Below are 5,000 nucleotides of genomic sequence, written 5' to 3'. Positions count from 1 at the left end.
CTGACTGGGCCCTGTCCGTTGTCATGTTAATCCCAGGGCGGGGCGGGACTGCTTTGACCGGGAGACCTGTTTTCTGGGACGCAGGTGTGACATTCCAGGGAGGCACCTACTTTGTGCTGATTCGAAACGACCACGACAACGGCAACTTGCAGTTCTATATTACAACAACAACAACGCGCGTGTGGTAGTTGGGAGGGGCTGCGTTCGCGCTCTCCCCCCTGCATTGAAACTCAAAGTTCGATTTTCAATCCCATAGTCCACCAATCGGATGGGAGACGGTGTGTGTGTGTGTGTGTGTGTGTGTGTGTGTCAGTGTCAGTGTCAGTCAGTCTCTCTCTCTCTCTCTCTCTCTCTCACTCTTACTCAGAGCTGCTGTGGAAGGAAACCTTTTTAAAAAGAACTTGCATATTGAAAAAAAGATGTGTCTCAAGCTGCCGGGGCCCTGTCCATTGTCACGTTAATGGCAGGACGGGGCAGGACTGCTTTGACCAGGAGACCTGTTTTCTGGGACGCAGGTGTGAGATTCCAGGGGACCTGCTTTGTGCTGATTTCCCTGCCTCCCTCCCTCCCCCCCAGGACTTCCTTCTGAACACCTTTGTCGTTTGAGCGAGGGCCAAAAGCCTGCCTGTGAAAGGGAAGGATCAGCCGGTCAGCCCCCTGCTGGTCGCTGCTGCCAGTGCAGCAGGCGTGCGTGTGTCCTCGGCCTCGTGTCCAGGTCCCTCAGGGACTTGAGGCAGCTCTCCCCGGTGGTCTCGTGGTCAGGACCGGGCTTCGAATCCCAGTCGGGGGGGGATGACTTTCTGCTGCAGATTAATTGGCATGAAGGAAAGTCTCCCCTCCTGAGCGTAAAGCTCCACCCTCACCACCACCACCGCCTTTTCCTCCCCTTGACAAACGGACAGACAGACAGTCAGACAGTCAGTCCAGTTCGGGAGCGCAGCTTTCATTAAGCAATGGCGTTTGTGACAACTCATCGTCTGACAGGTTGATGATTTCCCCACACGCCTCCTGCCGAATAAAAGGCTCACCCTCCCGGACACTACCCCCAGAATCACCCACCCCCCCCCCCCCGGGGTGAATATTAAGCCCGAGAACACCGACTGTAACCAACCGCAGTGAAAAGTTGAAGTGGCAACTCATTAACCAGATTTATTTTGGGCAACTCATTAACCAGATTTTTTGTTCATTTGGTTTATGAGTTGCCAAGTGTAAATCTGGTTAATGAGTTGCCACTTCAACTTTTCACTGCGGTTGGTTACAGTCGGTGTTCTCGGGCTTAATATTCGCCCCGGGGGTGGGGTGTATAGCGGGCGATGGCCGGTGTGGAGTGCGTTTTTTGGGGGTTGATTTTCACTTTGCCTCGCTGGTGGAATTTGTGGGAGGCAGGCAAGGGGATTGGTGTGGGCTGGTGGGCGGCAAGGGAGATGCTTGCTTCGGGGTGTTATCCTCACTTTGGTCCGCTGGTGAGAGTAGGCAGCGGCAGGCAGGCAGGCAGGCAGGCAGGCAGGCAGGCAGGCAGGCAGGCAAGTGTGATGTAGTGTGGGGTGCAGTGCAGTGCGGTGCAGTGCTGCCCTGTCGTTTATGAAAGGTTGTAATGACACTGCTTTGCAGCTGACCATGTCCACTGATTTGTGACGCCCGTATGGAGGCTGATATCTCAGGAGGGCCGAGGCCGATTTCCTCCGGGGACGGCTCGTCGCGTGCGGCAGGACGAGGCGCAGCGGACGGTACCGAGCGCTCGGAGGTGCGGCGCTGCCCGCCGGAGGTACAGCGAAAGGCTGCAAACCGCTTTCCGCCTGCTAACTCGGCGGCCGTCAGACCGACCGACTCCGCTTTACCACCGGAGCTAGAGTCGGGCAAGGGGCACCGAAGGGTACCGGAAGGATCGCGTTCGCACGACGGGAAGTCGACTAGCGGGCCGCCGAAAGCGAGCCGGGGGCCCCCGGTTTTTCTGTCCCACCTGGAGACTGATATCTCAGGAAGGCCGAGGCCGATTTCCTCCGGGGACGGCTCGTCGCGTGCGGCAGGACGAGGCGCAGCGGACGGTACCGAGCGCTCGGAGGTGCGGCGCTGCCCGCCAGAGGTACAGCGAAAGTCTGCGAACCGCTTTCCGCCTCCTCTCACCGCACGGCTCTCCTTTTCACCCACTGGCGGATTTTCACCCTCCGACTGCTCGCTACCGTCCGCTGCGCCTGGTCCGGGCCCTGTCCATTGTCATGTTAATGGCAGGGCGGGGCAGGACTGCTTTCACCAGGAACCCGGTTTTCTGGGTCAGAGGTTCCAGGGGACCTGTTTTGTGCGGACTTCCCTGTGTCCGTCCCTCCCTGCCTGCCTTCCCCCCAGGACTTCCTTCTGAACACCTTTGTCGTTTGAGCGAGGGCCAAAAGCCTGCCTGTGAAAGGGAAGGATCAGCCGGTCAGCCCCCTGTTGGTCGCTGCTGCCAGTGCAGCAGGCGTGCGTGTGTATTCGGCCTCGTGTCCAGGTCCCTCAGGGACTTGAGGCAACTCTCCCCGGTGGTCTCGTGGTCAGGACCGGGCTTCGAATCCCGGTCGGGGGGGATGACTTTCTGCTGCAGATTAATTGGCACCTCTGAAAGAAAGTCTCCCCTCCTGAGCGTAAAGCTCCACCCTCACCACCACCGGCGCCTTTTCCACCCCTTGACAAACAGACAGACAGACAGACAGTCAGTCAGTCCAGTTCGGGAGCGCAGCTTTCATTTGGAAGCAGACCCTGCTTGTTTAAAGTCAACGACGCCAAGTTATTTTGCACTTTGAATTATATCGCTCCGTGCGAGCGGCACTCAGCCTTGGAGAAGAAAAAAATACCACTGAGCTGAGAAAGTTCTTTTTAAAACGGTTTCCTTCCACAGCAGCTCTGAGTGAGAGAGAGAGAGAGAGAGAGAGAGATATCAGCTTTATTCTCAGTAATAACACACACACACACACACACACACACACAGAGACACTGGGAAAGAGCTGTTTTTCCTTTTGAATATCTCCCCACGGGGAGCTGCACCGTTCCCAGAAACACTGCAATACTGGGTCGATGCGTAGAGTGGACAGAGCAAGCCCCTAGTCCATCTCCCTGTTCTAAAAATCAATTAAAAATAAAAGTAAATAATATGTGTGTGTGTGTGTGTCGGTGTCAGTATCAGTCAGTGAGTCAGTGTCTCTCTCTCTCTCTCTCTCTCTCTCTCACTCAGAGCTGCTGTGGAAGGAAACTTTTTTAAAAAGAACTTGCTTATTGAAAGAAAGATGTGTCTCAAGCTGCCGGGCCCTGTCCATTCTCCTGTCAATGGCAGGACTGCTTTCACCAGGAACCCGGTTTTCTGGGTCAGAGGTTCCAGGGGACCTGTTTTGTGCGGACTTCCCTGTGTCCGTCCCTCCCTGCCTGCCTTCCCCCCAGCACTTCCTTCTGAACACCTTTGTCGTTTCAGCGAGGGCCAAAAGCCTGCCTGTGAAAGGGAAGGATCAGCCGGTCAGCCCCCTGTTGGTCGCTGCTGCCAGTGCAGCAGGCGTGCGTGTGTCCTCGGCCTCGTGTCCAGGTCCCTCAGGGACTTGAGGCAACTCTCCCCGGTGGTCTTGTGGTCAGGACCGGGCTTCGAATCCCGGTCGGGGGGGGATGACTTTCTGCTGCAGATTAATTGGCACCTCTGAAAGAAAGTCTCCCCTCCTGAGCGTAAAGCTCCACCCTCACCACCACCACCGCCTTTTCCTCCCCTTGACAAACAGACAGACAGACAGACAGACAGTCAGTCCAGTTCGGGAGCGCAGCTTTCATTTGGAAGCAGACCCTGCTTGTTTCAAGTCAACGACGCCAAGTTATTTTGCACTTTGAATTATATCGCTACGTGCGAGCGGCACTCAGCCTTGGAGAAGAAAAAAATACCACTGAGCTGAGAAAGTTCTTTTTAAAAAGGTTTCCTTCCACAGCAGCTCTGAGTGAGAGAGAGAGAGAGATATCAGCTTTATTCTCAGTAATAATACACACACACACACACACACACACACACACACACACACACAGAGACACTGGGAAAGAGCTGATTTTCCTTTTGAATATCTCCCCACGGGGAGCTGCACCGTTCCCAGAAACACTGCAATACTGGGTCGATGCGTGGAGTGGACGGAGCAAGCCCCTATTCCATCTCCCTGTTCTAAAATTCAATTAAAAATAAAAGTAAATAATATGTGTGTGTGTGTGTGTGTGTGTGTGTCGGTGTCAGTATCAGTCAGTGAGTCAGTGTCTCTCTCTCTCTCTCTCTCTCTCTCTCTCTCTCTCACTCAGAGCTGCTGTGGAAGGAAACTTTTTTAAAAAGAACTTGCATATTGAAAGAAAGATGTGTCTCAAGCTGCCGGGCCCTGTCCATTGTCATGTCAATGGCAGGACTGCTTTCACCAGGAACCCGGTTTTCTGGGTCAGAGGTTCCAGGGGACCTGTTTTGTGCGGACTTCCCTGTGTCCGTCCCTCCCTGCCTGCCTTCCCCCCAGGACTTCCTTCTGAACACCTTTGTCGTTTCAGCGAGGGCCAAAAGCCTGCCTGTGAAAGGGAAGGATCAGCCGGTCAGCCCCCTGTTGGTCGCTGCTGCCAGTGCAGCAGGCGTGCGTGTGTATTCGGCCTCGTGTCCAGGTCCCTCAGGGACTTGAGGCAACTCTCCCCGGTGGTCTTGTGGTCAGGACCGGGCTTCGAATCCCGGTCGGGGGGGATGGCTTTCTGCTGCAGATTAATTGGCACCTCTGAAAGAAAGTCTCCCCTCCTGAGCGTAAAGCTCCACCCTCACCACCACCGGCGCCTTTTCCACCCCTTGACAAACAGACAGACAGACAGACAGTCAGTCAGTCCAGTTCGGGAGCGCAGCTTTCATTTGGAAGCAGACCCTGCTTGTTTAAAGTCAACGACGCCAAGTTATTTTGCACTTTGAATTATATCGCTCCGTGCGAGCGGCACTCAGCCTTGGAGAAGAAAAAAATACCACTGAGCTGAGAAAGTTCTTTTTAAAA

At 54.8% G+C, this 5,000-nt stretch overlaps 2 pseudogenes; both read right to left on the bottom strand.

Moving 5' to 3' along the window:
* Positions 1–3,004: 3,004 nt before the first annotated feature.
* LOC137317373 (U2 spliceosomal RNA) lies at positions 3,005–3,121 on the bottom strand (annotated as a pseudogene).
* A 950-nt stretch (positions 3,122–4,071) lies between these two features.
* Positions 4,072–4,188, bottom strand: LOC137317362 (U2 spliceosomal RNA; annotated as a pseudogene).
* Between the last annotated feature and the right edge of the window lie 812 nt (positions 4,189–5,000).

The sequence above is a fragment of the Heptranchias perlo genome, unplaced genomic scaffold, assembly GCF_035084215.1.
Source record: "Heptranchias perlo isolate sHepPer1 unplaced genomic scaffold, sHepPer1.hap1 HAP1_SCAFFOLD_615, whole genome shotgun sequence".
Lineage (NCBI taxonomy): Eukaryota > Metazoa > Chordata > Chondrichthyes > Hexanchiformes > Hexanchidae > Heptranchias > Heptranchias perlo.
Note: the sequence above shows the minus strand (reverse complement) of the source record. Positions and strands in the feature narration are given on the sequence as shown.